The sequence below is a fragment of the Aotus nancymaae genome, unplaced genomic scaffold (genome assembly GCF_030222135.1).
Source record: "Aotus nancymaae isolate 86718 unplaced genomic scaffold, 86718_ANA_hifiasm-v0.15.2.pri h1tg000036l, whole genome shotgun sequence".
Lineage (NCBI taxonomy): Eukaryota > Metazoa > Chordata > Mammalia > Primates > Aotidae > Aotus > Aotus nancymaae.
Genome location: NW_026988450.1, coordinates 23797671 through 23824820, shown reverse-complemented (window position 1 = coordinate 23824820; position 27150 = coordinate 23797671). Strand labels below are relative to the sequence as shown.

Sequence of the window (27150 nt, the reverse complement as noted above, 5' to 3'; positions counted from 1 at the left end):
TACCTAGGATTACAGGCAAGAGCCACCATGCCTGGCTAAATTTTTCTTTTTTTTTTTTTTTGTATATTTAGTAGAGATGGGGTTTCATCATGTTGGCCAGGTTGGTCTCAAACTCCTGACCTCAAATGATCTGCATGCCTCAGCATCCCAAAGTGTTGGGAATTACAGGCGTGAGCCACCACATATGGCCTTTTGGTTAAAAAATATATATATATGCAATTCTGTTAGGTATACATTTTGGAGAGGAGTCATGGCCACAGAGAACACCTATATGTGAAGTTTTTTTTTTTCGAGACAGAGTTTCACTCTTGTTGCCCAGGCTAGAGTGCAATGGCGTGATCTCAGCTCACCGCAACCTCTGCCTCCTGGGTTCAAGCAATTCTCCTGCCTCAGTCTCCTGAGTAGCTGGGACTACAGGTGTGTGCCACTACACCCAGCTAATTTTTGTATTTTTTTTTAGTAGAGATGGGGTTTCACCATGTTGACCCGGATGGTCTTGATCTCTTGATCTCATGATCCGCCCACCTCGGCATCTCAAAGTGCTGGGATTACAGGCATGAGCCACCACACCTGGCCATATGTGAAGCTTTAATAGATAATGTCATGAAGTTTTTTTTTTATGACCGCTTAATTGACACATAATTCTCATATCATACAATTCAGTGTGAATGGTCTTGAGTATGTTGGTAGAATTGTGCAATCATCACCATAGTCAACGTTTGAACGTTTTCATCACCCCAAGAGGAACGCTATCCTTTATTAGTCACTCATTTTCCCTCGATCTCCCTCAGCCCTGGGCAACCATCAGACTCCTGCTTTGTCTATGGGTTTGTCTATTCTGAACATTTCATATAAATGGAATTACACATGTGTGGTCCTTTGTGACTGGCTTCTTTTAGCTTAGTTTATCCAATTTGTAGCCTCAGCACTTCATTTCTTTTTATTGCTGAATAATATTCCATTGTATGGTTATACATTTTATACTCATGAGTTGATAACACATGGATTATTTCCACTTTACCACATTTTATTTATCAATTCATGAGTTGATGACATATGAATTCTTTACACTTTTTCTATTCTTGACTTGATAGACATACTTTTTTTCCACTGTGACTATTAGGAATAATGTGATTATGAAGATAAAGTTGTTCAAAGTAATTGTAACACAAACTCATGTTTAAAATGTTTGTCTTACCTGCTACCTAGTTTGCTGAGGAAGTTGACAAGGTTTCTGCCTGTTTTTATGCTGTTGCTGTCTAGGAAGTTGCATTGTATGTAGTAGGCCCTCAAATATTTGTTGATTAAAGCATAATTATATCTGTTTTTCTAATTGTGATTGATCTCCCTTTAAGTGCTTACTAAGTAACAACAACTGGATAGAACCATAGCCTTCAGAAGATTCCTGAAGTGAGGCAGCCAGTGGAGGGGCTGAAAGACATTTTCAATTCTGAGAAGCCAGAGGCATAAAAACAGACCAAGCGTTTAATGTATTGGAGCTTTTTGCACACTGACACTCATGTAGGCTCTGTAAGTTTGAAGGGTAGAGGAGTGGGTAATTTTATAATGTTGACAGATCTTTGATTACATTGCCATGGCAGTCATTGACACTACCCTGTCCAAATCCTGCAAATGTAGTATCTGATAGTACCAAGTGTCATTTAAGAGACATTTTTATGCAGAATGTCACTTGATGCTATGGAGAGGGTTGAATCACAATTGCGATTTCATAGCCAGGAAATTGAGATCAGCTGATTTTACTTACTCAGATACGAAGTAGTTGGCTCTAGGGAAACTAGAAATGGAAGTCTCTGTCTTTGATTCATTTTATTGGATTGGTGTTTGCCGAATTTGGCCGAACATCAGAACAGTGAAAAAGTCATTTTGAAAATACAGATTCCTAAGCTTAAAGTCTAATTCTACTGATGCAGAATCTCTAATATGGTGTCAGATTACTATGATTCTGTGTATGCTGCTGGTAGTAATGTTTGTTTTTGCTGCTAGGAAAGTCCAAAGGAGCCTTATATCTGACTGTCAGAGGAGTGGGGTTTGGGAGAATAAGCTAGGTTGGCTTCCATATCTAAAAAGGGAAGCAGATTGAGGATGTAACTTATATAGCTGTCACTCATGCTAAAAGGCTGTGGGCACCTTTTGTTTGGGTCATCAGAGTCGAACTTTTCAAGGATGTGACTAGAGTTTGAAGCATTTCGTTTTGCTGTGGAATAACTTTTCAGACTTCATCAAAGGCGGAGGAAGTCAGGGGCAGTTAAAGGAAAAACTACTTAACATTGCCAGGCCCAGCTGGGTGAACTACACATTGGGTGTTTGTTTGTTTGTTTGTTTTTCTTTTAAGGCATCACCTGAGCATCTAAGTCTCTATAGCCATTTGGGACTGTCTTTAAAAATACTTATCAATGAGTTCCAAATTTAGCGACCAAAGATATTAATTTAAATTTGGTCTGTAGTTTTATTTTCTTCTGATACCTTTGTGTTTGGTTTTGGGATCAGTGTAATACTGGCCTCATGACTTGGAGTATTCCTTTTATATTTTGGAAGAGTTTGCAAAGGATTAGCTAGTTCTTTAAACATTTGGTACAAGTCACCAGTGAAGCCACATGGTTCAGAGTTTTTTGTGTGTGCGACATTTTTTGTTTTGTTTTGAGCTGCAATACTGTTACAGGAAAGGGGTCTCAATCCAGACCCCAAGAGAGGGTTCTTGGATCTCACAGAAGAAGGAATTCGGGGTGAGTCCATAAAATGGGAGCAAGTTTATTAAGAAAGTGAAGGAATAAAAGAATGGCTACTCCAGGCCGCTGTAGTGGCTCACGCCTGTAATCCAAGCACTTTGGAGGCCAAGGCACGTGGATCACCTGAGGTAGGGAGTTCAAGACCAGCCTGACCAACATGGTGAAACCCTGCCTTTAAAAAATAAATAAATAAAAATAAAAAAAGAATGGATACTCCATAGACAGAGCAGCCTGAGGGCCGCTATTTGCCCATTTTTACAGTTATTTCTTGATGTTATGCTAAACAGGGGTGAATTGTTCATTCCTCCCCTTTTTAGATCATATAGGGTAACTTCCTGATGTTACCATGGCATTTGTAAACTGTCATGGCACTGGCGGGAGTACAGCAGTGAGGACGACCAGAGGTCATCATCCTGGTTTTGGTGAGTTTTAGCCAGTTTTCTTACTGCAAAATGTTTTATCAGCAAGGTCTTTATGACCTGTATCCTTTGCCGACCTCCTATTTCATTCTGTGACTTAAAATGCCTAACTGTCTGGGAATGCCGCCCAGTGGGTTTCAGCCTCATTTTACCCAGCTCCTATTCAAGATGTAGTTCCTCTGGTTCACATGCCTCTAACAATACAAATGGGCAATTTTACTGATTGTTACCTTCCAACGTATCCTCCTAGTAGAAGATACAGGTTGCTGTTATTTCCAGTAGGGATCTCAAATGCAAAGGGAAATGAAGGAAATGGTGAAATCTAAAAGGCACTTCATAGTGAAACCAAATGCCATGTTTACTAGAACCCTTACAAATGAATGCTGAAGATGTAGAATTACATTTCCATACCACCAGCACAGCACAAATAATACTTTGACAAAAATAATAAGTTATATTATTAATTGTGTTCAGCAGGGTGACAGCTAGGTCTATTCATTGCATTGCACAGGGGGTCTTGTGAAGGGGGAGGCAGTTGATGCTGGCATGGGGCACAGGGCTAACAGCACTGGCTGAAGGGAGCTGATGCATACTTTCTGTTTCAATCCTAGGGACAGGAGGTGGCCTCCTGGCCTGTCCCAAGTAAGATTGCAGCTGCCCCCTCTTCCTCCTCCTGCCCATCTAATCTTCTGTTCTTGTCTTGTCTGTTTGCATCTTCTGGGTCATTATTGTGTGAGGCTGCCTGGCCAAGTGCATGGACTTCCTGCACTTGACTTGTCAGCTGCCACAGCAAGGGAAGGAGCTTGTCATGCTTGTAATTGGCCAACAGAACAAGCAGTGTTAGTGACAGGGCAATATGGGATCCTTGTGTAATGTCTGGCTCAGGTAGCTTTTTCGTAGGGGTAAAAATCAAGGTGATATGTTTATGGTAGTCCAGCAGTTAAAGAAACTTGAGGCAAGCCATGGTCATACTAGGATCTGGAGAGTGTGAAGTCTGGAAAAAACTTGATTCTCTCACTGTCTCTGTGCATTTGGGGCAAGTGGAAGAAGAGGATTGACCAAGGGAGACCATCTGAATTGGATTGTCAAGTGAGGTTTTTGCTTCCGGAAAGTTTTACACATAATGTAGGAAGGTATTCAGAAGAAGTGATCACATTTCTACTTAAGTCAAGTTGATTAATCTACCAGAAAACTATGTTTACATCATCAATGTAATTATTCTCAGCCTCAACCACCTGATGGAAATTGGTGCATGCATCCCAGCAGCAGTCCCTGTAATTTGAACTTGCCCTCTTCATCTGTTGTGGTGTCTTCTCTGTGAATGCTGGAGTCATTATGGCACAGCACTTCCACTGCAATACCCTGTTCAGGTTCTCCATTTAAAGAAGACTCCATGCCACAGCACCTGTAGGTGGTTCCATACCCCATGGTGGTGATCTTCAGCCTCTGGCCTTCCTGCACCTTGATCATTTGTGAGAATGGCTCAAACTGAAATTCTTTCATAATGGGTTTGAAGTAATACTGGCAGGGCTCAGGTTTGAGACTGTCAGAATGCCATTGTCTTGAGTCAAGAGGTTGGAAAAATAACACACCACTGCTAAGGGATAAGAGGAGCCTAGGAAAAGGCTGGTCATCTTTAGCTTCTGTGTCAGAGCCTATGCTTGCCAAGGCATATGATTCCTTCCACCATAGTCAGAACATAGCTCTCCCTCTGTGAGATCATTGTTGACACCTTTGTCATCAGTAAAGACTGTGATCAGGGGTGAACTCGCCCCCTTTTCACTGACAGTCTTGACTCCTTCCACCTCTGGGTGAATCTGGCCTTCTGAAAACAGGTCTGACTGCCTGTTGCATAGTTTTTGATTCCCAAGTCCCCTCTCTATACTTGTTATAGGTCTGTTTCAGATTTTCTTTAAGTATTATTTCTGCCCATTTCTCTCTCCTTGACTTCTAGGCATATATTGGTTATGATTTGAGGCTTTGTCTATTTTCCTTCATTCTTTTTTCTTACTGATCCTCAGACTGGATAATGGCAATTGATGTTAAAATTAAAAATAAAATATCTTCAAGTTTGCTTATTCTTTTTTCTGCTTGCTCAGATTTGCTGTTGAGTCCCTCTAGTGAATTTTTCATTTGTTATTGTACATTTCAACTCCAGAATTTCATTTTTGGTATGTTATTTAAAAATTAATTTCTATCAGCCAGGCTTGGTGGTGTAATCCAAGCACTTTGGAGGCCAAGACCGGCAGATCACCTGAGGTCTGGAGTTCAAGACCAGCCTGACCAACATGGTGAAACGCCATCTTAAATAAATAAAGAAATAATAATTTTTTAAAAATTAATTTCTATCTATTGATATTCTTTATTTGGTGAGATGTTCTCATACTTAAGTTCAGTAGACGTGGTTTCCTTTAGTTCTTTGCACAGATTGAAAATAGCTGATTTAAGTCTTTGTCTAGAAGCCCAACTTGGGGCTTCCTTAGGGATAATTTCTGTTGTCTGTTTTCCCACCTATGTGTAGATCTGCTTTCTTGGTTCATTTCATGTCTTGTAATTTTTTTTAAACTAGAAACTTTATTAGTGTGGCAACCCTAGAAATCAGATTCTACCCTCTCTTGAGGGTTTGTTCTTGTCACTATTTGTGGTTTAGTGATTTTTCTGTAAAGTCTGTATTCTTGGTCGTATCCATCCATTGAAGGCTCTGCTTGGTTAGTTAGTGGTCAGCTGATGATTAAAAAGAGTTTCCCTCAGTGCCTAGAACCAGTAAGGCAGATCTTTGCTGGGGGGCTCTGTGTGCATGTTGGGGCACACCTTCAACACTCAGCCAGGCAGTTGGCAGTTCTGCTTTAACCCCCAGTTCATACTTGCCCAGAGCCTCAAGGTCAGCCAGAGGTGAGAGCTTGGAGCTTTATCAGATCTTTTCTGAGCATGTGCACAGGCTCACACATTCACTGTTGCCCCCTAGATCCCATCCAGGAGTATGTCAAGTTGTCAGAACTCTCCATGAACATCTCATTCTCCAGCTCTTCCTTATAAGGTTTTTAGTTAGTCTTCTGTTTGCCTAAACTGTTATCCTTAATGTTTTTGACAAATGCTCCTGGAAAAAAGGCTATTTGCAGTGGATAAGCTCTTGGTCAGGTCAAATAAAGACAGCCTTGCAAGTGTGAGTTCTGAACAGGTCAGTTGATGACAGTTCTCTGGGAATGGGGCTTTGAAGGGGTGGTAGGAGGGGCGGATTGGAATAGGGCAGTTTTAAGCACCATAGAACTCATTGTTCTTACTGAGTTTCAGCTGTTTTTCTTGAATACACTCTCCAATTTCTACAAGCCTTTAGTTAATCTCTATCTTATTGAAAAAACTAGCCAGGTGCAGTGGCTCATGTTTGTAATCCCAGCATGTTGGGAGGCCAAGACGGGTGGATAGCTTGAGTCTGGGAATTTGAGACCAGCCTGAGCAAAATGATAAAACCCCATCTTTACAAAAAATAGAAATATTAGCTGGACATGGTGGTGTGTGCCTGTGGTGCCAGGCATTTGGGAGGCTGAGATGGATCACTTGGACCTGGGGGGCTGAGGTTGCAGTGAGCCAAGATTGCGCCACTGCACTCCAGCCTGGGTGACAAAGCAAGACCCTGTCTTTAAAAAAAAAAAAAAAAGGCCAGGCACAGTGTCTCACGCCTGTAATCCCAGCACTTTGAGAGGCCGAGGCAGGCAGATCACCTGAGGCCAGGAGTTCGAGAACAGCCTGCCCAACATGGCAAAACCCCATTTCTACTAAAAATACAAAAAATTAGCTGGGCACGGTAGCGGGCACCTGTAATCCTAGCTACTCAGGAGGCTGAGGCGAAATAATCGCTTGAACCTGGGAGGCTGAGGTTGCAGTGAGCTGAGATCATGCCACTGCATTCCAGCCTGGGCAACAAGAGTGAAACTCTGTGTCAAAAAAAAAAAAAGAAAGAAAAACTGATGCTGGTGATTGTTTGCCAGTGGTGTTTGTTTGTTTGTTTATTTGTTTGTTTTTCATAGTGGAGAGGATTTTCAGAGGTCTTTACCATTTTCATTGAAGTCACTTCTCTCTTCGTTTAAATTTAGTGCTTGTGGAACTCTTAATAAAAGTGTATTACTAAGTAGTAAAGTATGAATGTAAGACATGGACATTGGAGAGCAGCCTGGCCAACATAGCAAAACCCTGTCTCTACTAAAAACACAAAAATTAGCCACATGTGGTGGCATGCACCTGTAATCCCAGCTATTCAGGAGGCTGAGGCAGGAGGATTGATTGAACCCTGGAGTGTAGGAGGTTGCAGTGAACTGAGATCACACCACTGCACTCCAGTCTGAGTGACAGCAAGACTCCATCTCAAAAAAAAAAAAAAAAAAAAAGAGGAAGAAAGAATATGAATGACTTAAATCTCTCTCTGACTTCCATGTGTGTACACACACTTGTAGCTAGTAATGAGCTAGTTCACACCAGCACAGCTGGACCAATTGTTAGAATATTGAAATACATTTTTGTTTGGTACATTGTTACTGTCTTAACCCTCCCAAATCTGTGCCACCGCTCCCCAACTCTCATTCTTTCCCTGAAATTCCACTATACGGTAACTAAGACAGCAGTAGCCATAAGGACTATAGTCCCTCCTAATTGGTCTGTGCTTGTGTTGTGTAGTTGATAAATGTACAGATTTGTGTATTTGTGTTTAGGTGTGTATGTGATATATATGTGGTTATATATATATATATTTTTATTGCATTTTAGGTTTTGGGGTACATGTGAAGAATATGCAAGATTGTTGCATAGGTACACACATGGCAGTGTGATTTGCTGCCTTCCTCCCCATCACCTATATCTGGCATTTCTCCCCATACTATCTCTCCCCAACTTCCCATCCCCCACTGTCCCTCCCCTATTTCCCCCTGACAGACTCCAGTGTGTGATGCTCCCCTCCTTGTGTCCATGTGTTCTCATAGTTCAACACCCACCTATGAGTGAGAACATGCGGTGTTTGATTTTGTGTTCTCGTGTCAGTTTGCTGAGAATGATGGTTTCCAGGTTCATCCATGTCCCTACAAAGGACACGAACTCATCGATTTTTATGGCTGCATAATATTCCATGGTGTATATGTGCCACATTTTCCCTGTCCAGTCTATCATTGATGAGCATTTGGGTTGGTTCCAGGTCTTTGCTATTGTAAACTGTGCTGCAATGAACATTCGTGTGCATGTGTCCTTATAGTAGAACGATTTATAATCCTTTGGATATATGCCCAGTAATGGGATTGCTGGGTCAAATGGAACTTCCATTTCTAGGTCCTTGAGGAATCGCCACACTGTCTTCCACAATGGTTGAACTAATTTACACTCCCACCAACAGTGTAAAAGTGTCCCTATTTCTCCACATCCTCTCCAGCATCTGTTTTCTCCAGATTTTTTAATGATCACCATTCTAACTGGCGTGAGATGGTATCTCAATGTAGTTTTGATTTGCATTTCTCTAATGACCAATGATGATGAGCATTTTTTCATATGTTTGTTGGCCTCATGTATGTCTTCTTTTGTAAAGTGTCTGTTCATATCCTTTGCCCACTTTTGAATGGGCTTGTTTGTTTTTTTCTTGTAAATCTGTTTTAGTTCATTGTAAACTCTGGATATCAGCCCTTTGTCAGATGGGTAGATTGCAAAATTTTTTTCCCATTCTGTTGGTTGCTGATTCACTCTAATGACTGTTTCTTTTGATGTGCAGAAGCTGTGGAGTTTGATTAGGTCCCATTTGTCTATTTTGGCTTTTGTAGCCAATGCTTTTGGTGTTTTGGTCATGAAGTCCTTGACTATGCCAATGTCCTGAATGGTTTTGCCTAGATTTTCTCCTAGGGTTTTTATGGTGTTAGGTCTTATGCTTAAGTTGTTAATCCATCTGGAGTGAATTTTAGTGTAAGGTGTCAGGAAGGGGTTCAGTTTCTGCTTTCTGCACATGGCTAGCCAGTTTTCCCAACACCATTTATTGAACAGGGAATCCTTTCCCCATTTCTTGTTTTTGTCAGGTTTGTCAAAGATCAGATGGTTGTAGATGTGTGGTGTTGCCTCCGAGGCCTCTGTTCTCTTCCATTGGTCTATATCTCTGTTTTGATACCAGTACCATGCTGTTTTGATTACTGTAGCCTTGTAGTAGAGTTTGAAGTCCGGTAGTGTGATGCCTCCAGCTTTGTTCTTTTTGCTTAGAATTGACTTGGCTGTGTGGGCTCTCTTTTGGTTCCATATGAAGTTTAAGGTGGTTTTTTCCAGTTCTCTGAAAAGGTCATTGGTAGCTTGATGGGGATAGCGTTGAATCTGTAAATTACTTTGGGCAGTATGGCCATTTTCACGATATTGATTCTTCCTAACCATGAGCATGGAATTTTTCTCCATCTGTTTGTGTCCTCTCTTATTTCGTTGAGCAGTGGTTTGTAGTTCTTGAAGAGGTCCTTTACGTTCCTTGTTAGTTGTATTCCTAGGTATTTTATTCTCTTTGTAGCAATTGTGAATGGCAGTTCATTCTTGATTTGGTTCTCTTTAAGTCTGTTATTGGTATATAAGAATGCTTGTGATTTTTGCACATTGATTTTGTATCCTGAGACTTTGCTGAAGTTGCTTATCAGTTTCAGGAGATTTTGGGCTGAGATGATAGGGTCTTCTAGATATACAATCATGTCATCTGCAAATAGAGACAATTTGACTTCCTCCTTTCCTAATTGAATACCCTTTATTTCTTTTTCTTGTCTGATTGCTCTGGCTAGAACTTCCAGTACTATATTGAATAGGAGTGGTGAGAGAGGGCATCCTTGTCTAGTGCCCGATTTCAAAGGGAATGCTTCCAGTTTTTGCCCATTCAGTATGATATTGGCTGTTGGTTTGTCATAAATAGCTTTTATTATTTTGAGATACGTTCTGTCGATACCTAGTTTATTGAGGGTTTTTAGCATAAAGGGCTGTTGAATTTTGTCGAAGGCCTTCTCTGTATCAATTGAGATAATCAAGTGGTTTTTGTCTTTGGTTCTGTTTATGTGGTGAATTACATTTATAGACTTGCATATGTTGAACCATCCTTGCATCCCCGGGATGAAGTCTACTTGATCATGGCGGATAAGCTTTTTGATGTGCTGTTGCAATCGGCTTGCCAGTATTTTATTGAAGATTTTTGCATCTATGTTCATCATAGATATTGGCCTGAAGTTTTCTTTTCTTGTTGAGTCTCTGCCAGGTTTTGGTATCAGGATGATGTTGGTCTCATAAAATGATTTGGGGAGGATTCCCTCTTTTTGGATTATTTGGAATAGTTTCAGAAGGAATGGTACCAATTCCTCTTTGTAAGTCTGGTAGAATTTGGCTGTGAACCCATCTGGACCTGGGCTTTTTTTGGGTGGTAGGCTCTTAATTGCTGCTTCGACTTCAGACCTTGCTATTGGTCTATTCAGGGTTTTGACTTCTTCCTAATTTGACCTGGGAGGATGCAAGTGTCCAGGAATTTATTCATTTCTTCCAGGTTTACTAGTTTATGTGAATAGAGTTGTTTGTAATAATCTCTGATGGTGGTTTGTATTTCTGTGGAATCTGTGGTGATATCCCCTTTATCATGTTTTATTGCATCTATTTGATTATTCTCTCTTTTCTTTTTTATTAATCTGGCTAGTGGTCTGTCTGTTTTGTTGGTCTTTTCAAAAAACGAGCTCCTGGATTTATTGATGTTTTGAAGGGTTTATTGTGTGTCTCTCTCCTTCAGTTCTGCTCTAATCTTAGTTATTTCTTGTCTTCTGCTAGAGATTTTGAGTCTTTTTTGATCTTGCTCCTCTAGCTCTTTCAATTTTGATGATAGGGTATTGATTTTAGATCTTTCCTTGCTTCTCATGTGGGCATTTATTGCTATATATTTTCCTCTAGACACTGCTTTAAATGTGTCCCAGAGATTCTGGTACATTGTGTCTTTATTCTCGTTGGTTTCAAAGAACATCTTTATTTCTGCCTTCATTTCATTGTGTATTCAGTCAACATTCAATAGCCAGTTGTTCTGTTTCCATGAAGCTGTGCAGTTCTGAGTTAGTTTCTGAATTCTGAGTTCTAACTTGATTGCACTGTGGTCTGAGAGACAGTTTGTTATGATTTCTGTTCTTTTGCATTTGCTGAGGAGTGATTTACTTCCAATTATGTGGTCACTTTTAGAGTAGGTGTGATGTGGTGCTGAGAACAATGTATATCCTGTGGATTTGGGGTGGAGAGTTCTGTAAATGCCTATTAGGTTTGCTTGGTCCAGGCTTGAGTTCAAGTCCTGGATATCCTTGTTAATTTTCTGTCTCATCGATCCATCTAATATTGGCAATGGGGTGTTAAAGTCTCCCACTATTATTGTGTGGGAGTCTAAGTCTCTTTGTAAGTAATTAGGAACTTGCTTTATGTATCTGGGTGCTCCTGTATTGGGTGTGTATACATTTAGGATCGTTAGCTCTTCTTGTTGCATTGATCCTTTTACCATTATGTAATGTCCTTCTTTGTCTCTTTTGATCTTTGTTGGTTTAAAGTCTACTTTATCAGAAATGAGAATTGCAACTCCTGCTTTTTTTTGTTCTCCATTTGCTTGGTAAATCTTCTTCCATCCCTTTATCTTGAGCCTTTGTGTATCCTTGCATGTGAGGTAGGTTTCCTGGATACAGCACACTGATGGGTTTTGGCTTTTTATGCAATTTGCCAGTCTGTGTCTTTTGATTGGGGCATTTAGCTCATTTACATTTAGGGTTAATATTGTTATGTGTGAATTTGATACTGCCATTTTGATGCTAGCTGGCTGTTTTCCCTGTTAGTTGATGCAGATTCTTCATTGTGTTGATGTTTTTGGAGTGGCTGGTACTAATTGTTCCTTTCTATGTTTAGTGCCTCTTTCAGGAGCTCTTGTAAAGCTGGCCTGGTGGTGATGAAATCTCTGAGTACTTGCTTGCTCATAAAGGATTTTGTTTGTCCTTCACTTATGAAGTTTAGTTTGGCTGGATATGAAATTCTGGGTTGAAAGTTCTTTTCTTTAAGGATGTTGAATATTGGCCCCCACTCTCTTCTGGCTTGTAGGGTTTCTGCTGAGAGATCTGCTGCGAGTCTGATGGGCTTCCCTTTGTGGGTAACCCGACCTTTCTCTCTGGCTGCCCTTAGCATTTTCTCCTTTATTTCAACCCTAGTGAATCTGATGATTATGTGCCTTGGGGTTGCACTTCTTGAGGAATATCTTTCTGGTGTTCTCTGCATTTCCTAGACTTTATATTGGCCTGCCTTGCTAGGTTGGGGAAGTTTTCCTGGATAATGTCCTGAAGTGTATTTTCCTGCTTGGATTCATTCTCTCCATCACATTCAGGTACACCTATCAAACATAGATTAGGTCTTTTCACATAGTCCCATATTTCGTGAAGACTTTGTTCATTCCTTTTTACTCTTTTTTCTCTAATCTTGCCTTCTCATTTTATTTCATTGAGTTGATCTTTGACCTCTGATATCTTTTCTTCTGCTTGGTCAATTCGGCTGTTGAAACTTGTGTATGCTTCGTGAAGTTCTCGTGTTGTGTTTTTCAGCTCCATCAATTAACTTATATTCCTCTCTAAGCCGTTTATTCTTGTTAGCATTTCATCAAGTCTTTTTTCAAGGTTCTTAGCTTCTTTGCATTGGGTTAGAACATGTTCTTTTAGCTCAGAGAAGTTTCTTATTAGCCACCTTCTGAAGCCTGTTTCTGTCAATACATCACACTCATTCTCCATCCAGCCTAGTTCCCTTGCTGGTGAGAAGTTGTGATCCCTTGTAAGAGGAGAGGCATTCTGGTTTCAAGTGTTTTCATCCTTTTTGCACTGGTTTCTTCCCATCTTTGTGGATTTATCCACCTGTCGTATTTGTGGTTGTTGGCTTTCAGATTGGGTCTCTGAGTGGACATCCAGTTTGTTGATGATGAAGTTCTTTCTTTCTGTTTCTTTTTTTTTTTTTTTAATTGCATTTTAGGTTTTGGGGTACATGTGAAAAACATGCAAGGTTGTTGCATAGGTGCATACGTGGCAGTGTGATTTGCTGCCTTCCTCCCCTTCACCTATATCTGGCATTTCTCCCCATGCTATCCCTCCCCAACTCCCCACCCCCCCGCTGTCCCCCCAACTCCCCCCCAACAGACCCCCGTGTATAGTGCTCCCCTCCCTGTGTCCATGTGCTCTCCTTGTTCAACACCCGCCTATGAGTGAGAACATGTGGTGTTTGATTTTGTGTTCTTGTGTCAGTTTGCTGAGAATGATGGTTTCCAGGTTCATCCATGTCCCTACAAAGGACGCGAACTCCTCTTTTTTAATGGCCGCATAATATTCCATGGTGTATATGTGCCACATTTTTCCTCTCCAGTCTATCATCGATGGGCATTTGGGTTGGTTCCAGGTCTTTGCTATTGTAAACTGTACTGCAATGAACATTCGTGTGCATGTGTCCTTATAATAGAACGATTTATAATCCTTTGGATATATGCCCAGTAATGGGATTGCTGGGTCAAATGGAATTTCTATTTCTAGGTCCTTGAGGAATCGCCACACTGTTTTCCACAGTGGTTGAACTAATTTACACTCCCACCAACAGTGTAAAAGTGTTCCTATTTCTCCACATCCTCTCCAGCATCTGTTGTCTCCAGATTTTTTAATGATTGCCATTCTAACTGGCATGAGATGGTATCTCAATGTAGTTTTGATTTGCATTTCTCTAATGACCAGTGATGATGAGCATTTTTTCATATGTTTGTTGGCCTCATGTATGTCTTCTTTTGTAAAGTATCTGTTCATATTCTTCGCCCATTTTTGAATGGACTTGTTTGTTTTTTTCTTGTAAATCTTTTTTAGCTCGTTGTAAATTCTGGATATCAGCCCTTTGTCAAACGGGTAGGCTGCAAAAATTTTTTCCCATTCTGTTGGTTGCCGATTCACTCTATTGACTGTTTCTTTTGATGTGCAGAAGCTGTGGAGTTTGATTAGGTCCCATTTGTCTATTTTGGCTTTTGTAGCCAATGCTTTTGGTGTTTTAGTCATAAAGTCCTTGCCTACGCCTATGTCCTGAATGGTTTTGCCTAGGTTTCCTTCTAGTGTTTTTATGGTGTTAGGTCTTATGTTTAAGTCTTTAATCCATCTGGAGTCAATTTTAGTGTAAGGTGTCAGGAAGGGGTCGAGTTTCTGCTTTCTGCATATGGTAAGCCCGTTTTCCCAACACCACTTATTGAACAGGGAATCCTTTCCCCATTGCTTGTTTTTATCATGTTTGTCAAAGATCGGGTGGTTGTAGATATGTTGTGTCGCCTCCGACGCCTCTGTTCTGTTCCATTGGTCTATATCTCTGTTTTGGTACCAGTACCTTGCTGTTTTGATTACTGTAGCCTTGTAGTAGAGTTTGATGTCCGGTAGTGTGATGCCTCCCGCTTTGTTCTTTTTGCTTAGAATTGACTTGGCTATGCGGGCTCTCTTTTGGTTCCATATGAAGTTTAAGGTGGTTTTTTCCAGTTCTGTGAAGAAGGTCATTGGTAGCTTGATGGGGATAGCATTGAATCTGTAAATTACTTTGGGCAGTATGGACATTTTCACGATATTAATTCTTCCTAACCATGAACATGGAATGTTTCTCCATCTGTTTGTGTCCTCTCTTATTTCGTTGAGCAGTGGTTTGTAGTTCTCCTTGAAGAGGTCCTTTACGTTCCTTGTTAGTTGTATTCCTAGGTATTTTATTCTCTTTGTAGCAATTGTGAATGGCAGTTCATTCTTGATTTGGCTCTCTTTAAGTTTGTTATTGGTGTATAGGAATGCTTGTGACTTTTGCACGTTGATTTTGTATCCTGAGACTTTGCTGAAGTTGCTTATCAGTTTCAGGAGCTTTTGGGCTGAGATGATAGGGTCTTCTAGATATACAATCATGTCGTCTGCAAATAGAGGCAATTTGACTTCCTCCTTTCCTAATTGAATATCCTTTATTTCTTTTTCTTGTCTGATTGCTCTGGCTAGAACTTCCAGTACTATATTGAATAGGAGTGGTGAGAGAGGGCATCCTTGTCTAGTGCCCGATTTCAAAGGGAATGCTTCCAGTTTTTGCCCATTCAGTATGATATTGGCTGTTGGTTTGTCATAAATAGCTTTCATTATTTTGAGGTACGTTTCGTCGATACCTAATTTATTGAGAGTTTTTAGCATAAAGGGCTGTTGAATTTTGTCGAAGGCCTTCTCTGCATCAATTGAGATAATCATGTGGTTTTTGTCTTTGGTTCTGTTTATGTGGTGAATTACATTTATAGACTTGCGTATATTGAACCATCCTTGCATCCCCAGGATGAATCCTACTTGATCATGGTGGATAAGCTTTTTGATGTGCTGTTGCAATCGGCTTGCCAGTATTTTATTGAAGATTTTTGCATCTATGTTCATCATGGATATTGGCCTGTAGTTTTCTTTTCTTGTTGAGTCTCTGCTGGATTTTGGTATTAGGATGATGTTGGTCTCATAAAATGATTTGGGAAGGATTCCTTCTTTTTGGATTATTTGGAATAGTTTCAGTAGGAATGGTACCAGTTCCTCTTTGTAAGTCTGGTAGAATTTGGCTGTGAACCCATCTGGACCTGGGCTTTTTTTGGGTGGTAGGCTCTTAATTGCTGCCTCGACTTCAGACCTTGTTATTGGTCTGTTCAGGGTTGCAACTTCTTCCTGGTTTAGTCTTGGGAGGAGGCAACTGTCCAGGAATTTATCCATTTCTTCCAGGTTTTCTAGTTTATGTGAATAGAGTTGTTTGTAATAATCTCTGATGATGGTTTGAATTTCTGTGGAATCTGTGGTGATATCCCCTTTATCATTTTTTATTGCATCTATTTGGTTATTCTCTCTTTTCTTTTTTATTAGTCTGGCTAGTGGTCTGTCTACTTTGTTGATCTTTTCAAAAAACCAGCTCCTGGATTTATTGATTTTTTGAAGGGTTTTTCATGTCTCTATCTCCTTCAATTCTGCTTTAATCTTAGTTATTTCTTGTCTTCTGCTAGGTTTTGAGTTTTTTTGATCTTGTTCCTCTAGCTCTTTAAATTTTGATGACAGGGTGTCAATTTTAGATCTCTCCTTTCTTCTCATGTGTGTACTTAATGCTATATATTTTCTTCTAGAGACTGCTTTAAATGTGTCCCAGAGATTCTGGTATGTGGTGTCTTCGTTCTCGTTGGTTTCGAGGAACATCTTTATTTCTGCCTTCATTTCAGTGTTTATCCAGTCAACATTCAGGAGAAAGTTGTTCAATTTCCATGAGGCTGTGCGGTTCTGGGTTGGCTTCTGAATTCTGAGTTCTAACTTGATTGCACTGTGGTCTGAGAGACTGTTTGTTATGGTTTCCGTTCTTTTGCATTTGCTGAGGAGTGATTTACTTCCAATTATGTGGTCTCTATTAGAGTAGGTGTGATGTGGTGCTGAGAAGAATGTATATTCTGTGGATTTGAGGTGGAGAGTTCTGTAAATGTCTATTAGGTTTGCTTGTTCCAGGTCCGAGTTCAAGTCCTGGATATCCTTGTTAATTTTCTGTCTCGTTGATCTGTCTAATATTGACAATGGTGTGTTGAAGTCTCCCACTATTATTGTGTGGGAGACTAGGTCTCTTTGTAATTCTTTAAGAACTTGCCTTATGTATCTGGGTGCTCCTATGTTAGGTGCATATATATTTAGGATCGTTAGCTCTTCTTGTTGCATTGATCCTTTTACCATTATGTAATGTCCTTCTTTGTCTCTTTTGATCTTTGTTGCTTTAAAGTCTATTTTATCAGAGATGAGAATTGCAACTCCTGCTTTTTTTTGCTCTCCATTTGCTTGGTAAATCTTCCTCCATCCCTTTATTTTGAGCCTTTGTGTATCCTTGCATGTGAGGTGGGTTTCCTGGATACAGCACACTGATGGGTTTTGGCTTTTTATCCAATTTGCCAATCTGTGTCTTTTGATTGGGGCATTTAGTCCGTTTACATTTAGGGTTAATATTGTTATGTGTGAATTTGATCCTGTCATTTTGATGCTAGCTGGCTGTTTTTCCCATTGGTCGATGCAGATTTTTCATTGTGTTGATGCTCTTTACCATTTGGTGTGTTTTTGGAGTGGCTGGTACTGGTTGTTCTTTTCTATGTGTAGTGCCTCCTTCAGGAGCTCTTGTAAAGCTGGTCTGGTGGTGATGAAATCTCTGAGTACTTGCTTGTTCACAAAGGATTTTATTTTTCCTTCACTTATGAAGCTTAGTTTGGCTGGATATGAAATTCTGGGTTAAAAGTTCTTTTCTTAAAGATGTTGAATATCGGCCCCCACTCCCTTCTGGCCTGTAGGGTTTCTGCTGAGAGATCTGCTGTGAGTCTGATGGGCTTCCCTTTGTGGGTAACCCGACCTTTCTCTCTGGCTGCCCTTAGTATTTTCTCCTTCATTTCAACCCTGGTGAATCTGAGGATTATGTGCCTTGTGGTTGCTTTTCTAGAGGAATATCTTTGTGATGTTCTCTGTATTTCCTGGACTTGAATATTGGCCTGCCTTGCTAGGTTGGGGAAGTTTTCCTGGATAATATCCTGGAGAGTATTTTCCAGCTTGGATGCATTCTCTTCGTCACATTCAGGTACACCTATCAAACGTAGAGTAGGTCTTTTCACATAGTCCCATATTTCTTGTTGACTTTGTTCATTCCTTTTTACCCTGTTTTCTCTAATCTTGCCTTCTCGTTTTATTTCATTGAGTTGATCTTCAACCTCTGATATCCTTTCTTCTGCTTGGTCAATTAGGCTGTTGAAACTTGTGCATGCCTCACGAAGTTCTCGTGTTGTGTTTTTCAGCTCCATCAATTTGCTCATATTCCTCTCTAAGTTGTCCATTCTTGTTAACATTTCATTCAGTCTTTTTTCAAGGTTCTTAGTTTCTTTGTATTGGGTTAGAACATCTTCTTTTAGCTCACAGAAGTTTCTTATTATCCACTTTCTGAAAGCTGATTCTGTCATTTCATCACACTCATTCTCCATCCAGCCTAGTTCCCTTGCTGGTGAGGAGTTGTGCTCCCTTGTAGGAGGAGACATGTTCTGGTTTTGGGTGTTTTCATCCTTTTTGCGCTGGTTTCTTCTCATCTTTGTAGATTTATCCACCTGTTGACTTTGTAGTTGTTGTCTTTCTGATTTTGGTAATTTTAAGTCTGCAGTAGCTGAACTCATAAACCCCCTTTTCTTCCCCCTAGGTGTTCTGTCCCAGGGAGTTAGGGCTTTATGATTTTCCGCTGTTGCAACCGTTTTCCCTGCCCACAATTTGGCAGCCTAGTCACACTCAGCCTGCAGAGGCTTCATTGAGCTGCTGTGGGCTCCGCCCTGCTTCCATGTGAGCTTCCCTGCAGTCCTGTTTATATGGGTGTAGTTAGAACTGCTTCCGCTATGCTGGCCCACCCCTGTAGTGACGGAGTCTCTGTAGTGGCGGGTTGTCTTGGTTATGGCAAATTGTCCTGGGAACTGCAGGGTGTTTCCCGGTGGGGGATGCCCCTCCTCCACAGAGCTGGACTGTCCCTGGTTCAGCCGTGTTTCCGGTGGTGCCCTCTTTGCCTGGGAATCTCTTGGCTTGACTCCCTCCCTTAGCTCCCCTTGCTGGCCTAGAGGGGATCCAGTCTTGCTCACTCTGCAGAAGGGGCCGCTGCTCCCTGCCTGAGATGCAGGCCGAGCAGCCGCGCCAGTCCAACCAGCGGCGCTGGCAACCTGTGGAGCTCTTCCGCCTGTGAATCTCCTGGTCTGTGGGCAGTAAAAATCCACTGCCCTGTGAGCTGCTGCATCAGCCGAGGCAGCGGCTCTGAGATTTGTGGCGCGCCCTTGCCCGGGAGTCTCCTGGCTTGAATCCCTGCTTCAGCTCCCCTTGCTGGCTCAGAGGGAACTCAATCTCTCTCGCTCTGTACAAGGAGCTGCCGCCCCCTGCCCCAGGGCATAGGCCGAGTGGCCTCGCCGCTCAAATCAGCGGTGCTGGCGACCCATGGGCTCCTCCTCCTGTGAATCTCCTAGTCTGTGGGCAGTAAAAATCCGTCGGGAAATGCGGCGTCCACTCACCCTCTGTGCCTTCTCTCGGAGCTGCGATCCCGACTTCCTCCTAAGTGGCCATCTTGGATCCTCTTTCTGTTTCTTAGTTTTCCTTCTAACATTCAGGCCCCTCTGCTGTAGGACTGCTGAGGTCCACTCCAGGCCCTGCTTGCCTGGGGATCATCTGCAGCAGCCTCTGTGCTTTTTCTGGGAGCTGCAATCCTGAGCTGCTCCTAATCAGCCATCTTGGATCCGTCACTGTGGTTATATATTTATATATGCAGTATCAAATCTATCATCACACATGCAAACCATGCCACATAGTAACTAAAGGCTTTTTAAAAGGATTTGAGGGGTGAGAGGTGCCCTTTACAGGAGTATGTGAGTGTGTGCTTTCCTTATATACATGTACATAACATTGTCATTCTTTTGCTGCTTCTCCCTTCCTTTCCCTCTGTTTTGTGGCTGCTTCACCTCTTCTCCCTCCAGTTTTTTATTCTGACTTCTGGTCCCTATCTTTTTACCACTTCTGAAATGCAATCAGTGTGTTTCTAAGTGTCAGAGTTGTTAAGGAGCTGTACTTTAATTTGTCTTACATAGAATTTTTACAGCAAATCTGTTTTCTGTCTATAATATCTAGCCTGGGTTTTAACACTCTGCTTAGTGATTTGAGTTCATCTTTGATGATCTCTTTAAAACAAATTTTACAAGAAGGATTTGGGTTTTGTCATCTTATTCAGTCTAATTGGAGCAGAAAGAAGCTGTTTCTTCTCACACTGGGATGAGGTAGTGGATGCTCTCTCTTTCATTCTTCATTTTGGTGAGGAGCTTTTCTATATTATGTTTCCCTGAAACATCTGGGACACCCATCCTTTCACTTTTTCTTGCCTTTCATACTATTTATTGGTCTACTAATTTCTTAAGGAATATATATGAAAGGCTTTACTTTAATCTGCATCGGGCAGAAAAGACTGAATTCTCAGAAAGTTTCTTCTTTTCTCTCTCAATGCAAGAGAGGTTGTGCTAAACCTCACAGCTTTGCTCACAGCAGATTCTGCTCAGATATCTGATGTATGATTATGCTAAAAGTGAACCAAAAATGGCTTGATTCTGTGCAAATGCTTCTGTTTTTATGATGCAAGAATTTTTATACTGCTTCTCTTAGAGACCCTCTTGCTTATGACTTCTCAATTGAAGTCGTCACAAGCCTGTAGCTGACTCAATGTATTGTCTCACATTGGAACTATTGCCTAGTATTTCCAGTATTTATTCATAGGACTCTAGAGGATAGTGTGTGGTCATTTTCTATTTTCAGTAATAGAAAGCAACTAGTGGTAGGAAGGTACTAGGTTCTGCAGCTTTTAAGTGATTCATTTGTTCTTACATTCTGTTTATGTTTACTCTTTTCCTTTCCCAAGACTGTGAGCTTCTTAAAATTGGGACAGTGCCTCTTAGAATTGCAAGGCCAGCACCTCCCATAATTAGTTTAGATGATTGTTCTTTCTAAAATGCTGCATTTAAGAGAAATCACTGCTTTCTATTTCAGATGCTTTCCTTTGGCCTTATCCTGTCACCTGCACTCTTTATAAATTGCAGGGATTGTGGTTGCTTTACTATATGGAGTGAAATGTTGTGTCTCTCCCTGTAATAAAACAGGAGGAAAGCCAAGCCTTCCCTAAGATTTTGTGGCTTAAACTGTTGGGCAGTGAAACGTTTCACTTTGCCTCAAAGTTCAGACCCTGCCTCATTTGGACACATAGTTATGGTGATATACCAAGTTCTTTATTCTGCCTCATTTGTGGCTTGGCACATTATATTCACATCAAGCACTCTAAATGAATATTTGAGCTGCTGTTTGCACCAGTTGCTGTTAGCTCAAGCCTCAAGAGTATGTTAATTTTGTTGGGTCTGCCCAGATCACCACAAACACGACTCCCACAACCTGGGCACTTTAAAACATAAAGTGCCTTGTCTTTGCTATAGAAGACTGCCCAGTAATCTGCTGAATTGATGCTTTCTATAAAGACCTTAGAGTCATCTTAACAAAGGACCCCCACTCTTTAGATCATCGAGGCTTATATAACCTCAGTAGGACCACAGAAATCTAGCAGGGTATCAGCAGTGGTTTCTGATTCTGACTCTCACACTGAGAGTAGGTAGAAGTAAAATTCTATTGTGCTAACTCTCCGTAACTGTAGTGACTACTTGGGGCTAATCCATAAGGTGCTTCCCCAAATCGGAAGATGGCAGCCACATTCTTTTTTTTTTGAGACAGAGTCTTGCTCCATTACTCAGGCTGGAGTGCAATTGTGTAATCTTGACTCACTGCAATCTCTACCTCCCAGGTTCAAATGATTCTCCTGCCTTAGCCTCCTGAGTAGCTGGAATTACAGGCATGAGGCACCACGCCCAGCTAATTTTTGCATTTTTAGCAGAAACGAGTTTTCACCATGTTGGCCAGGCTGGTCTTGAACTCCTGACCTCAGGTGATCTGCCTGCCTCAGCCTCCCAAAGTGCCAGGATTACAGGTGTGAGCCACCACGCCCAGGACCTTCCTATTTTGGGAGTACGGGTCCTCAATTCTTTTTCCGAAATGCTTGAGACCAGGTGAGTTTCAGATTTCAGAAGTTTTCAGATTCTAGAAAGGCATTATGGAACATAATCCATATATTATATAATGCTGCCAGTGGGCCTGAGCTATCCCCCCAGATCATACACCCTAATATTTCTGCAGAGAAATACATAATCACTCACATTTGAGGGCAAACACAAAGATAATCAATAGCCTCCTTTCATCTCAGGTCAGGTTTTTGCTGCCAAATGAGTTCAGATCAGGTAAGGCCAGGTCTTACTGCCAAACAAGTTACCAAACACATTTTCCAATTTTGAGAGACTGGATTTTGGAATTGGATGCCAGAGGCTGTGGGTCTGTTGGAAAATAGGCTTCCCCTATTGTTCCAATCTAGGGAAGCTCAGACATCCTCAGCGCCCTTTCTAGTGGTGGCATGTGCCAGGCACTCATCCAGTTTTTTAAGTGAATGACTAAAGCCATGGAGAAACTCCTATGGGCAACAAAATCCCTTCTTCCAGCTTCCCTGCTCATGCACAGTGCCACCTGGGAGATGGCCCTGCTCCCAAAGTGCAGCTCAGGTTACTGATGGTTCCTGTGACTTAACACTGGGTAGGTGCTGTTGTCATGACACTGTTTCAGAAAGTCATACATGGACCCACCCAGCACTCTTCCAGCCATCCTGAATGCATCACTGGACAACTGGCTAGGAAGTGAGAGTATCAAACTCTCCTATCAACCAGCAAGGAAGGATGCCAAATGACCATCTTGGAGTTAATTTATCTCAGAGTTAAGAAGCCAAAGGAAAAAGATACCAAAAGGAAAGAGATATAGCGGTGGAGAGGTGGAGAGAAAGGAGGGGGAGGGTGGAAGAATGCAGTAGATGGAAGAGGAATAAGGTTCCAGAAAATGCTGCTGCATACACATGAGCAGAACTCAGGTTAACTGTCTTGAAAGTAATGAACAAAAGCCCCCACCAGCAGAAATGTGAATCATGGATATAATGAGTTGGACAACTCCTCACCTTCTACCCAGATAGCCACTCAAGCGTAGATCAGATGGGGAAGTCTAGGAGAAAAGGAGGCTGCTGGCTTCCTGAGACAGATGTGTGAATAAACCCACGTATGGGACGAAGACTCTTCCCCTTGGCGTCTGATCCGCTCTGGACCCAAAGTTCTCTAGCTGCATTCCTACTACTTTTGGACTGGGCCACTTCAGCCTCTGGGACTTTCTGATTGTTCTTCACCCAGATGTCCTCATGCCTCCTTCTCTCACCCACTTCAGCTCTTTACTCAACTGTCAACTTCTCCATAAGGCCTTCCCTGACCACATCCTAACATCACCACCTTCCCCCACCAGCATGCTGCACCTTCCCCCTTTGCTTGATTTTTCTTCATAACACTGAGCACCATTGATATTTTAATCAGTGCACTGTCTGCCTTCCCACCACTGAAAGGTAAATGTCTGGAAGGCAGAGATTGCCATCTGTTTTGTTCACTGCTGTCTCCCCTGCTCCCAGAATAGTGCCTGGCACTAAGTAGGTTTGCAGTAAGTACTTTTTGGAATGAATGAAATGACTCACATGTACTCAGAGGCATGGAACACAGAAGTTAGGAGCTTTAGCATTTTACAGGTGAGGAGCCAGAGATGAGACCTGCCCCAGGAAATGCTTCTAGTTAGCACCAGAGTTGGAAACATGTTGAGTAAAGCAAGGTTTTTCATTCATTCACAGTCACCCTCCTCACATGCAGAAGCAGACACAGACCATTTGGCACAACCTCAGCCGATTCTAGTAGAAGATGAGATGATGGGGTTCAGTTTAGTTTCTCCTGAGCCCTCCTCTGCTAACCAGCTGACTTAGTTCTCAATCTTGGTGACTGCCTCTGGCTCCCCTTAGGCAGGCTGCCTCCACTGGAAAAGACTGCCACACAGAACCCAAGAGGAAGAAATGCTAGAAGCCAAGAGGAGGAAAGGGAGGAGGAGTGGGAATAGGAAGAGTGAGGGGAGAACAAGAGTGTTGAAGAGGAAAAGGCTGGCAACCTGGGGAATCAGCCTGCAGCTTCTATGCACAAGTGACCCACACTCGCTCCCTGCAAGTGCTAATCAAACCAAAACAGCTACCTTTCCACCTGAACTTTCAAGACACCTACACCAAGATTAAAAGGCAGCTCCAGAAAACAGAGCTCTTACTAAGAACCTTCTTGACTGTCAGACCTCCAGGTTCAGGCTTGAGGACCAGGTTTCAGAGCTGCTGGCAGGCCACTGGGCTGGCTGGACAGCACCAGCAGGGGCTGAGGGAGCCACATAAGGGAAGGAGAGGGCTGGCTAGAGCCAGCACACCCTGTCAGCCTTTGCCTCTGGCAAGACTTGCCAGGGATGGCCCATCAGAAGAGCAGAGAGACAAGTGGACTCCAAGATGGGTTGGAGGAGAAAATGGGCAACGCAGTGGGAAAGGAAGGATTTCAGAGGAACAAGGAGGGATCTAAGAATCGGGGAGACAGAGGGGACCCAGCACAGAAAAGAAGTGGCGGGGCGTGGGAGAATAAAAATAAATGCACTTTACCTTCCAGCGTCCCTTCGGATCAAAAGGTGTGGGGCTTCCCACAGCAAAGCAACAGTAGAGGCTGCAGAAACAGCAGAGGAAGGGAGATTCTCATCCTGCACCGCCACACCCCCTCCCCTGAAACAAAAGTTTTGCAAAACAAAAACCACCTCTCTGTGTTTCCAGCAGTCCCGGCCGGTAAGATCAGAAGAGGGCAGCCTTCTCTCGGCCCCTGACCGGGGAGCTGGAGGCGGAGAAGGCGGAAGATGAAAACTTGGCAGCAGGAAGCCGCGGACGGTGGCAGGGAGCGAGTGTGAAGGGCTTCCACCAGAACCAGAGCTGTCCTCACCCCGGAGCCGCTTAGAGAGAAGGGCTCGCTGCTGTCACACTCCTATAGAAGTAGTTTTTAAAGTATGGGAGCCATGTGACCCTTCGTCAGATGGTGATTTGCATAATCTATTCCCATCTCTGGAATTGGTCACATCTTCGCTGACGCCAGAATCGAAACTGGAGAAAGTCTGAATGAAAGCGCCATGCACTCACCGCTTGGACGCTGCGCGCTCCGCCTCGCTTCCTCCCGGGCCAGCTCCGCAGGCAGCTGCGACTCTGGCAACCCTAGCTTTCTCCCACTCCCCTCCCCGGGCCTCCCAGATCCTCCTCTCGCCCCTGCTACTCCAAGTGGCTGGGCGGACACTTCCCCGAAACCCTGAGCCCGCTGGGGAACCGATCCCTGGAGAAGAAGGAGCAAAGCCACACTCTGGGAGTGGTCTGCCCGCGCTCCAGGCCGGGAGTCCGTCAGGGGAGCGACCTGGTAATCCCTCGGTCCTTCTCTTTTCCGTCCCCTCCTGCCCAGCGACGGCTGCCACAGGTGCAGACCGCGCGGCCGCACAATAACTCGGCAAAGCCAAGGGGCTGTGGGCTGTGGCCGCTCTGGAGGATCGCACAGTCCCTGTTCGGGGTCCTCGCTCTGCCACTAGCTTCAAAACTCCAGGCGAGCCAGCCAGCTTCTCCGAGGCAGTTCTCTCCTCCGCAAGAAGTGGGTGGCAACGTATTTCCGGCTTAGGGATGTTGGGAAAACTGAGTTTACATAGCAAAGCACTTAGCGCGGCGCGGGGCTTGTGGCAGGTGCTCTCCTCTGGTGGGGTGGAGGGCTAGAGGAACACCAGGCGGCCTTCTTAAAGGGATCAGTAAGCCGAGATTTGGGGACTAAGACCTGCGGCCAGCGGTAACTCCTTAGTGAGTGAAATCAAGCACCTCTTTTCACTCTTTTCTCTATCATTTTCCCCCTGCTCTCCTTCCCTTTATTGATCCGGGTCCTGGGGCAGAAAGCAGTCAGCAAGGCAGAACTTGGCCCAGAGTTTGCATCTGGCTCTGGGAGCTGGGACTGAGCCCGGAACACTGGAGGGGCGGCTGCGCCAACCGCCACTGAGGATGCTCAGCGGGTACTAGAGGCTGAGAGGCTGCGCCGCCTCATGCAGCCTCGCTCCAGCCGGGAGGAGCCGGCTCTTCAAGGCTACACCCTTGACCGCGAGGAACCCTGCAGTTGCCTGGAACAGGCCCTGCCCCTGCCTGGGGAAGCATCAGCCCCACAGCAGCCCCGCACCCCTTCCTCCCTAGCGTCGGGGCTCCAGCTGGAGAGACCTGTGTGGGGAAACAGAGCCCCGGCCAGCAGAGCCTGTTCCAAGACCACTCCTCCTTACTTTTGTTACTCCAGCTGCCAGCAGAGCAGCTTTGTCCCTCGTGTGTGCTATCATTCATCAAGATGCAGGCTGGCTTTAGTTTTTGAGTATAGAACTCAGTGGTCTGTATGGGATGGTAAATGTCACCCCCAGATGTGTTGTGTTCTCTCTCTCTCTCTCTCCCCCGCCGCCCCGCATTGACAAACTATACAGACGTAGGTCTGATGTTATCTCCATTTTACAGATGAGAAAACTGAGTCATGGGGACAGGATGCAGATTTGAAGAAAGTCTCAGGACAACCAGGTCTCGCTCCTCTACTCTAGGTTTGATTTGGCCAATTGACCTTTAAATATGAGCCCTTGGCAACTCGGTCTCCATCTCTTCAGTGGGTGAGCCAGGGGATAAGTTGTAGTCAAAAATCTTCTTCCCTAGTCCTAGCAACATGGAGAGACCCTGGTCTCTACCAAAAAAAGTTAAAAGAATTAGCCAGGCAAGGTGGTACACCTGTAGTGCAAACTATTAATATTTGGGAGGCTGTGGTGGGAGGAGTCCTTGAGCCCAGAAGTTCAGGAGTTCAGGGCTGCAATGTACCATGATCAAACCAGTGCACTCCACCCTGGACAGGTGAACAAAAAAGAAACCTCTTTCCCTGTTCTGAGTTGCTCACAGTCATGGTCCCTAGAACATTAACTAGATAATGTCAGGGTGGCCAAACACTAGAATCCTTGCATGTCTGAACTCGAGAGTCATTCAATGTCAACATTCCAGAAGATAGGGTGTCTGAATTCCAGAAGCACCAAATGTCTGTATTCTGGAATTGGAATGTGGGGGAATACTAGAATGCACAGCACGGTGGAATTGTAAAGTCCTAAAATGCTTGCCAGCCGGAAGTTAAGGTGTCTGACATCCAGAATGCTACTAGGTCAGCATTCTACCATTCTGAAAGGTTCTGGGTTCCAGAATCAATGGACGGCTGAGTTCCAGAATGTCAGGTTGGCCCAACTCTAGAAGACTTGCGTGTCTGAACTCGAGAGTCATTCAATGTCAACATTGCAAAAGTTAGGGTGTCTCAATTCCAGAAGCACCAAATGTCTGTATTATAGAATTGGAATGTGGCGGAATTCTAGAATCCTCAGCACGGC

The 27150-nt window shown here is 43.2% G+C and overlaps 1 pseudogene; it reads right to left on the bottom strand.

Moving 5' to 3' along the window:
- Positions 1–3773: 3773 nt before the first annotated feature.
- On the bottom strand, positions 3774–25607 carry LOC105716338 (BOS complex subunit NOMO1-like; annotated as a pseudogene).
- Positions 25608–27150: the final 1543 nt, after the last annotated feature.